Raw genomic sequence first — 6540 nt, 5'->3', positions numbered from 1 at the left:
GGAACCATCCTGACCAAAGAAGTGGGGATAAAAGTTTCGCCCTGTCCCCGTGCGTTGCTACCGCGCGGGACACGAGCAGGGACGCCGCGCGGGCCTCGGGAGCCGCCGTCGGTCACGAGAGGCCGGCTCTCTTTAGTTACCGGCCTGCGGAACTCGACCGCGGTGTGAGCTCCGTTGGTTACCGTGGGCTGTCTCACGGGCATCCCTGCGGCGACACAGTTTGGCTTGCAACGTGCTTCACTCCAGAGGACCGGGATTAGAGAGGGTAGAGCCGATTTTTTCGCCAGAAGAGGGCACCCTGCGGATGTGATCAGAACGCGTGTGCTTGAACCGCACAGACGTCTGAAAAAGACGCCTTTCCTGGCCTCTTGAGAGCACATGGTTTATACCTCTACTACGAGGGTCTGCCCATTGTGGAGTGGGAGGACTATGCAGCTATGGGTGTCTTTTAATTTCCCAACTCTGCTTAGCAGTCTGGTAGTGTGGTCGCTGAACGAAAGTTAGAAGATGGATAATCACATTTAACCCCACCAAGGTTTTTGCACTGTGAGTTGTAGGCAGGTGTTTTAGCCCACCCATTTTATCTTTCCCAAGTACTTGGTTTGGCTCTGAATTGTTCCTTAATCCTATTGAAACCTGACCCTTCTCACATGCTGCCTTCTCCACAGTTCTTCACTGTTTGCTAACCTATGAGTTTGATCTGGGTCTTCTCCAAATGAGTCTAAGCTTTGGCGCGAACTCGTTATGATACTCGTTAACTTTTATGTTGGTCAGTTTGTCTTGGAACAAATGCTTATGGAAGGCCTATGCACGGTGGTAGATGCCTACAATACAGCAGGACAAAAGGCTGCGGAAGATGCCCTCAGAAAGCTTTACAGGCGAGTAGAACGACAGACAGCGGGATGTGTGTTACACAGAGGATGTTGAGAGCTATGGGAACTAGTATCTCAGGCCTAACCTAATCAAGATTTTAACCAGATTAACTAAGAGTACTTGATGCTATTTTGTAACTTCCACAGAGCCTGATAGAATCTCTGAACAGGGTAATAAGCACATAGGTTGCCTGTCTGGTCACCGGTTTACATTATAGTAACTCAGAAAATTGTACACTTTAATGTTTGTACATTTTATTATATGTAAGTTAGACCTCAATGAGGTTGACCAAATAAACATCTCTGAAGATAGATGGCATCCCATTCGCCGCCTGAACAAACACCACAGCCACACAGGGGAAATATTACCATCCCATATAACAGGTAAGAAAGCTGAGGTAGATAAGATGTCTTTTTTTCATTTGGGCTGCTGTAACAAAATACCATAGATTGGGGTAGTTTATAAACAACAGTAGTTTATTTTTCACAGTTCTAGTGGCTGGGAAGTCTGAGATCAAGGTGCTCAGATCAAACACCAGTGTCTGGTGAGGATTTGCTTCCACATGACTATCTTCTCACTTTAACCTCACTTGCTGCAAAGGGCTGACTACCTCCTTTATAAAGGCACTAATACCATCCATGAGGACTTCAGCCCCCAATGCCATCACCTTGGGGATTATCATTTCAACATATTAACTTGGGGGATACAAACATTCAGACCGTGGTAAAGGCTAATAGTGGCAAAACCAGAATCTATATCTGCAACTAACTCCAGAATCAAGGCTTGTAATCAATCACTGGGCAGATCCAAGACTGGCATTGAGGTACCTTTATGTTAAGTAGAAAGAAGATACTTGAATGGTAACCTGTTTTGGCAGTCGGTTTAGAAAAAGTTCCACTTTTCTCTAGGCATATTCAACCCTTGATGGGGTGAAAGACTTGGTGATAAGAGGTTGAGCTGGATTTTAACCTTTACTTACCCTCTCAGCTGACCATTCCATTTTCCCACACTACTGTAGGCAGCAGCCTAATCCACGTAGTGCATGAATTTATATACATTTATAAGCATTGTCTCTGTTACCAGAACAAGAAATACCTTTATATAAATACATATCATTTTTTGTATTATATATATGAATGCTCATGTGATTAAAGCAGTAAGTTTATACTGGCTTTTATTTAACCACTTTTTAATATATATATATATTTGAGACAGGATCTTGATCTGTTGCTCAGCCTGAAGTGCAGTGGCACAGTCATAGCTCACAACAACCTTGAACTTCTGAGCTCATGTGATCCTCCTGCCCCAGCTTCCCATGTAGCTGGAACTACAGGGTGCACACCACCACACTTGGCTGATTTTTCTTAATTTTTTAGGGGCAACGTCTTGCCATATAGCCCAGGCTGGTGTGAAACCCCGAATCTTAAGCAGTCCTCTTGCTTAAGTCTTCTGAGTTGTTGGGATTATAAGCATGAGCTACTATGCCCTGCTATTATTTTTTTAACCCTTTTCAATCCAATTTTGCTGCCACCTGCATACTCCCCAGCTCTTATTTATTTTGGGCAGAAAAGAGGTTGATGGATTACTTCTAATTATTCTATAGTTTTACAAGAGAAAAACAAATATGAACTCGCTGATGCTTTTATTATGTATTTTAGGTTGTATAAAATAATTAAAGGTTTTTATTTTTATTGATAATATTCTTGAGTGTGATACTTCTTTTTTTTTCTTGAGTCTGAAAATTTTTATTTGAATTACTAAGTAATATAATCGTTACCATCCTAAAAAAAATTCTTTCCAAAGAAGAGCAGCAAAGACAGAGAGGACAAATCAGAGTACGGAGACAAACAGAAAGCACAAAATAAAATAATATGTCTAAACCTAAGTATATTATCATACCAAATATAAGGGACTGAATTCTCAGTTAAAATGTAAAAATAGAAAAATGGAAAAAAATCCAGCTACCTTATGTTTACAAAATAGAGTACTGAAAAGTTTTGAATTTCTAAGAATGTAAAAATATAGGAAAAGAAAGCATTCAAATGCTAACCCAAAAAAACCTATATTAAAGTATTAATAGTATCAATATTTTATCATAAACACTTTAAGGCAAAAACATTAATACAGGTAAAGAAAGTCATTTAAAAGTGACAAAGTGTTAATTCCACAGAAAAGTAACAAGTTAAAATCTACATGATCTTAATACCATAATCTTGCTCTAAAGCCAAAATTGACTTTAGAAATATTATTAGCCAAATCTACAATCATAATGGAAAATTTTAACACATATTTTGAAATAATGGACACTGAAAATTTGGACTAGACAATACATTGGTTTGACTTAATGCATCTATCTAAAACATTTTATACAAAAACTGCAGAATAAGCATTCTTTTCAAGCATTCATTGAACATTTAAAAAAATTGACCTTAGGACTGAATATCAAGGAAGGCTTAACACATATATGAAGAAAAAAAATCATCTCAAGTATGTCGTCTGCTCTTAATACAATCAAAAATAATGTCATAAGTATATGCTATGTATAATAATGTAAAATTTTACAATAAAATAAATACTAATGAAAACTAGAAAGCCCCCTCTCTGGTCAGCTCTTTGTTGTCAGGGATTGTTTAGATTGTATTCAAGAAGATATTCCATAGTGCTCATGCAATAGAAAAAGGTGATTTGCTGTTCAGTGAATTCTACGAATGTGATACTTCTTGAAACAATCTCCAGGATGAAGTCCAGGCTTCCTCTTACATGTCTCACAGTGCAAAATGGTTTCTCGCCTTCCACCTTTCTCATTTCTTCTGCTGCAAACTATGTAATCTTTTGCTGATTATTTTTTTCATTTTGCATTATAAAATGCATCCTCCCATTTAGCCTTTCCTCAGTGTCAGAAGATGATGGTCTTCCCCTCTTTCTTGAATTCCTGTTCCTTACATTGCTCAGAGGCTTAGTGATGAGATGTCGCCTATAAGAAAGATCTTTCTGCACTTTTCTTCACTTCTTGTTTAATGAGTAAAGGATGTAGCTGTCACAACAGCAACTTCCATCAGCCTGAATGAAATTTTTTCCCACCATTTGTTGGGTCTCTTTGTCAATCTGTAAGATTCACAGTACTGATGAACTCTGTCCACTCTCCTATAAACTTTGTGTATTCTAAAATAGCTTTTGGTTTTGCAAATTGAACAGGCTGTTTCTTCCTATAACCAGTGATCAAGTGTGTTTGAGGGGCAAAGAATGTACTCAGCATTGTCACTAACCTCTTGTCATGGAATGAGAGGCACATCATTTTCATATTGCATTGATAGGCACATAATTCATATTTCTGAAGTTTCTTTTTCAGATCACTTGGAAAATCCTTCCTAGAAGCCATAAGGATTTGTGTTATATCTCTATTCATATTATGCAGCAACGCCTGTCCTTGTGTGGAACCTGTCAGATGTGATAGCCTGAACCACTCATATGTGCTTGCAAAACTTGTGCCAAATGAATCAATATTGGAGACATAAATGGCAAATCAGGACAAATAAGACTTAATATTGTTGTCTTGCCATTAGAGGAGGTGTGAAAACCATTTTCTGAATCACCCAGGTAAAAAATTCGTTGACCTCACTTTGTAAGGTTTTTCAGATTGTGGCACTTGAGTTGAGTCCTTCCTTTGAAACCTGCCGTGCTCTCATCTGTAGCCACATTTCCTCCTGATTCATAAAGTTCTTTGCATTTACGGTCTACATACTAACATTCTTCACCTTGCTCTGTTGGGTAGGCACACTCCCTTGAGCTGTGACAGAAGGAACTAAATGCAGCATATAAAATATTTGGAAAAAAACAAAGATAAGAGAAAACATCCTTGAAGAATGGGGTTCAGTCTAGCCAATCTTCCAAAAAACAGTCAACTAATTGCACCTTCAAATTCAGAGTCATCTTTAGTATTAAACCAGATGAGATATCCTTCATGAATGCCACATTCAGTATTTTGCTGGTAGAGTCACCTGTATATTTTTCCTCTATATACATGCTTGTCATAGTCACAATTTCACCAATGGATGCTCTGGTGCGCCAGTGAATATCTGGAGAAATACTGCCCCATCTGCTGAGTGTTGGCAGCTAACAGTTCTCAGCTGGGTCCCTGTCCAGCATCTGTCCTCAACCAAACAGAACCTCCAAAGTCACATTCCTTCCCTGGGGGCATCACATCTCCAAAAACTAGTCTAGGAAGGTGCTATGGTTTGCATGTGGTTTGTTCCCACTAAAACTAACGCTGGAGTTTAATTGCCAGAGTGTCAGTAGTGGGAGGTGGGGCCCAGCAGGAGGTTTTGGGTCATGGGGGTGGATCTCTCCCTCATGAATAGATTGGTGCCTTTCTTGAGGTAGTGAGTTCTCACTCTCACGAGACTGTATTAATTCTTGCAGGAATAGATTAGCTTCCAGGAGAGCACATTGTTATAACTCGGGTCAGCCTCACTCTTAGCACACACCTGCTTGCCTTTCTGCTTCACCATGTTGTGATGTAACATGAGGGCCTCACCAAAAGGTAAGCAGAGGCTGGGGTCGTGCTCTTGGACTTTGCAGCTACAAGAATTGAGAGCTCTTTTCTTTTCTTTCCTTTTTCTTTTCTTTTCTTTTTTTTTTTTTTTTTGAGACAGAGTCTCAAGCTGTCACCCTGGGTAGAATGCCATGGTGTCATAGCTCACAGCAACCTCCAACTCTTGGGCTCAAGCCATCCTCTTGCCTTGTTTTTCTATTTTTAGTAGAGATGGGGTCTCGCTTTTGCTCAGGCTGGCCTCCAACTCCTGAGTTCAAGCAATCCACCTGCCTCGGCCTCCCATGGTGCTAGAATTATAGGCGTGAGCCACCTTGCCTGGCCAAATCTCTTTTCTTTATAAATTACCTGGCCTCTGATTTTCTGTTCTAACAACACAGAATGTTCTAACACAGAGAGATATAAAGGCTTAGCCCCTTTGTCTTAAGGTGGCATAGGTTATTCATAGATCTCTCTTGCACTTGTGTCACAATACAGACCCTTCCTGCTTCCCTTAGCCCACCTAGATGTTGTTTCCTAGAGTGCCACCCAATAAAAAAATCTCTGTACAAATCACAAAATCTGTTTCCTAAGGAATTCAACCCAGAAATAGTCCCAGAAAAGGGCTCCAAAATGGGAATTATTTTTCTTTTTAACATAATTTTATTTAAAAAATAGAGACAGTGCCAGGCGCGGTGGCTCATGCTTGTAATCCTAGCACTATGGGAGGCTGAGCTCATGAGTTTGAGACCAGCCTGAGCCACAGCAAGACCTCGTCTCAAAAAAAAAAAAAATAGCTGGGCATTGTGGTGGGCACCTGTAGTCCCAGCTACTTGGGAGGCTGAGGCAAGAGAATCGCTTAAGCCCCAAAGTTTGAGGTTGCTGTGAGCTATGACACCTCGGCACATTACTAAGGGTAACAAAGTGAGATTCTGTCTCAAAACACCACCAACAACAAAAATAGCGACAAGGTCATTCTATATTGCCCAAGCTGGCTTCAAACTCCTGGCCTCAAGTGATACTCCTGCCTTAGCCTTCCAAAATACTAGGATTGCAGGTATGAGCAACAGTGCCCAGCCTAAAATTAGGTTTTAAAGCTGTATCACTTGGTAGCCTGCTGGTAATGAGAACTCCATTAC

The sequence above is a fragment of the Nycticebus coucang genome, chromosome 16, assembly GCF_027406575.1.
Source record: "Nycticebus coucang isolate mNycCou1 chromosome 16, mNycCou1.pri, whole genome shotgun sequence".
Classification (NCBI taxonomy): domain Eukaryota; kingdom Metazoa; phylum Chordata; class Mammalia; order Primates; family Lorisidae; genus Nycticebus; species Nycticebus coucang.
This window is presented reverse-complemented; position numbering follows the sequence as displayed.